Raw genomic sequence first — 3,941 nt, forward strand, 5'->3', positions numbered from 1 at the left:
ATAAGGAAAGACAGATATAAAATAAGTATATAAGCAGTGTGAAAGTAGAGCTAACTTCATCTTAGCAATAAACTGTGGTAATTTAAATAAAATCGTTATTTGGAAAGGATAATTGGCTAGAGATTATCAGTTGGAAATAAAAACAAAACTTAATAATAAGGAAAACCAGCCAGCAAAATAAGGAAAGGAGTCTGGCCTGCAATTTCTGAGAATACTATGTGGGGAATTCCATCGGTCAGCAGGGAAGGGAGTTCTCATAAATATAAGACAGAAAAATGAGCAGCAGTCGAGCAGTGATCATGCAGCATCTTAAGTGAGTACTATTTTATTCTGATCATAACTAAATAATGAACTAGTATAAAGTGATAAATGTAGTTAGATGAATACCGCAAATCATCCCATAGTTTAATTAATAATGTTCCTTATGGAAAGCACGGGTATACATTTATTAATAAAGATTTTTTTTTTAAATATGGTAAATTATATTAATAAAGAATTTTCAAAAATAAGAAAAAGGAAATCATAATAAAAAAAAATTAAAGAAAAGGATAATCTTGAGATTTAGATCAAGAGAACTCAGAGTTTAAAGAATAGAATAAAATAAAGTTTATCTAAGTAAATTTCAACATTTGTCTATTAAAATATTCTATTTATAAATAATCATTAAAATTTACTGTCCATTTTAATGAAACTACTTCAAAAACTGTATTTATTGATAGATATTACAATCCGTTGTGGCAATAGGTAATAGTGATGAATAATCACATTCATACTAAAATAAAAAAAATTAATAAAAGAAGAAAAAGTACATAAAAGTAAATAAATCTCACTTAAAACGTATACAAACAGAGGGATAGAAAATGAACATAATCAAACAATGTACATGAAAAAATAAATAAATAAAATCAAATAATAATAAAAATAAAATAATCTCTAGTCACACTTACACTCTTATATACAATATAAATAATAAACTATCTGCAATTTTAATAGAAATAAAATAATAAATTAAATATTGTTTTTTATTGTTTTCTCACAACCAAAGGGTATCTTCGTATTCATGCCGAAAATGAAAAAAAAAAGTCCTCAGAATCGAATTTTTTATTCACACTTTATTGAGGAATTCATTTGGTTTCTTGTCTGTAGTCAAATATGTGTTTGATTACTCATTTCGATCAATCGAAACGTTAGTCGATATTGAAATTTTAAGATATGGTTCAAATTTATATCTTGTTGGTCCTATATAGATTTTATTAAATTCCATCCTCTTATTTTGCATATACATACGTAAACGTATTTTTTATAAAGTAACTGTATTTTATAATTCAGCATGAGTCTCTTCTAATTCCATTCTCCTATATTCGCCTCACCATGCTTAAAAAACAAGTTTCATCGATGGCTCCTCCAGTAAATTTTATTCTCAAAGAAAAAATAAAATTTATTAAAAATAAAAAAAAATAGTAAGATTTATTTTTAAACTATATAGATAAACCTATCTGGTAGAAATGGTGAGGAAGAAAAACCTCTGCGTAATATAACTTATTAATAAGTTGAGTTGTTATAGTTTTTTTAATTGTGTAATATAAAATTTTGTCACATTTGTATACAATCCTATTATGAATCATAGGGCTCAATCACACCATATTTACAAATGTATAAATTAAATGATATCAAAATACGAAGTAGAAAAGAAAAAATGAATAAATAAAAAAAATTAAAAGTTAAAGTAAAATAAATAAAAAAACACAGTCATTAGTTTTTACAATATTTGCATTCAGTCTGAGGAACTCCGAACCAAGCTCTTCCTCCACTAGTGGATTTTTGTGGAATTATGAAATATTTATGTATGAATTTTGTAAATTTTTAGAAACTATGGTGAATAATCGCTCATATAATTCGGTAGAATACTATATTTCAATTTTTATTTACAATCGAAACTTTATCCTGTTTATATGCTTTTTCGCATTTTGCACACCATAACAGTCCCTTCAAATTGAGTTAGAGAATTGAAAATTTGTAGGGAGAATCAATAATGCAAATAAAGGTGTTTTCTAGCGGTTTTAACTTTTATCTTTCACTACCGCTATTTATTTTTTTCCTACGTTTTAAAAATGTTTGGGCTTCAAAACAATCTTAAAATTAGTTAAATGACTCATAATTATGAGGAGGATGAAGTTTTATGAATGTAATTATACATTTTACAATTTGGACAAAAAAAGCATTGGATTCAGTTTTTCTGAACCATTCAAACTTACACTTTTAAACTAATAATAATTGTTAACTCATTTAACAAACCTAAATGACAATTAATCTATTAAAAAATTAACAAAATTTTTTTATAAATATAAAGAATATGGGTTTTCCAGAGAAGATTTTAAGTGTATTAAAGTTTCAAAAATATTCCAGTAGTTCCCAAACTTTTTCGTCAAGACTCCCTTTCAGGGCCAAAAAATTCATGTCACCCTGAATGTACACTGAAAAATGTTGCACTCTTTTTTAGAGCTAAATATAAGAATGTCGCTCCAATTATGCTTATAGCGGTTGAGTATGAGCAGAGGAAAATAAAAATAGAGTAAATTAAATGCTGGAATTCCAAATAAATATATATTTCTTATTAATTTATTTATTAATTTTTCTTTTTTTGGTAATGTTTTGAAAAAGTGACATTTACTCTCGGCAGCCCTTGTTTACTCTAGGGGCACTCGGTACCATGACAACCACTTTGGGAACTACTGCTATAATCAACTGTGAAGTCTCCCTGCTATGAAATCACTTATTGTGCATCGCCCATTTATAAATTATATTAATCATAATGAATTGTGATAACTATTTCTAAAAATAAATTTAGTTAATTATTTTCAAGCTATAATAATTTTTCTTTTCCCAGCACAATGAAGTTCTTGATGTTAATGCTACTTGTGGTTCTTCTGGTAATTTCTATTGTGCAAGCAATGCCCCAACCTGCCAACAAGCTACCAGACGTACCTCGTCCTATACAGATACAACCAGGAATATGGATTTATCCAAATCAAGGATAGGTCCATTCGTTTTCGATGATTGTAATTGTAATTGTAATAAATTTTGTATTGCAATGTTTTGAGAAAGACATCAAAACTATCAAAAGTTGTGGATTATAAACACACTGAAAATTTTAATTATTATTGAAATCATTTCTTTGGTCTTACATTAATTATATCAAAATAAATGCGAGAATAATTCACGTTGAGCTACAATATGATACTTTGTAAAATACTTAAAAAAATTGTCCTTACATTAAGTCCATAAACGGCTTAAAACTCAATTGTATAATAAACTAATAAATAAGAGTAAACTATTTTAAACATAGGTGAATCATTTGTTATCTATGCTATATATGTATTTGTTATCTGTAACAATTTATCTAATACAAAAAAAATCATAAAAATTTTCCGAGGTTAAGTTATACATCACCTCGTTATATGCGGTGTAAATATAAGTATGCATGTATGTACCTTCCTCAGCTACCACATTTCTATTGCCTTGAATTGTAGAATATGCTTTGTTCTTGTCCACAAATCAGAGGAATGTGTGAGTAATGGTTCAAATGTAGAATTTTATACCTTGATTTAGGAATTTTTCCCTCACTTTTGAAAATATATCACACACCAGGGCCCTGTTTCATAATAAAGTACAAACTAATACTATCAGTCTTGTCGATTTAACTTAATACAATTACACTGGCCTGTACTTTATTTGTAATTTGTACTTTTTAATTCCTGTAATATCACTAATAGTCCTCCCTATTAGGAAAAATATAAGTATTAGTGTAATTAACACGTTGTTTCTATACTTGTACTATGAACTAATACTATTAGCTTTCATTATGAAATAGGGCCCAGGAGGTATTTATTCGAGACCAACAAAGGACCGTACCAATACCTCAGTGAATTTGAAATTAAAGA

The 3,941-nt window shown here is 27.3% G+C and overlaps 1 long non-coding RNA gene across 1 annotated transcript; it reads left to right on the forward strand.

Annotated features, from left to right (window-relative positions):
* Positions 1 to 227: 227 nt before the first annotated feature.
* On the forward strand, positions 228 to 3,731 carry LOC106687636 (uncharacterized). The gene is made up of 2 exons (XR_001344197.2): positions 228 to 313; positions 2,888 to 3,731. It is a non-coding gene; the product is annotated as an uncharacterized lncRNA (long non-coding RNA).
* Positions 3,732 to 3,941: the final 210 nt, after the last annotated feature.

This window comes from Halyomorpha halys, unplaced genomic scaffold (assembly GCF_000696795.3).
Source record: "Halyomorpha halys isolate HHAL.00 unplaced genomic scaffold, Hhal_1.1 Scaffold991.1, whole genome shotgun sequence".
Taxonomy (NCBI): domain Eukaryota; kingdom Metazoa; phylum Arthropoda; class Insecta; order Hemiptera; family Pentatomidae; genus Halyomorpha; species Halyomorpha halys.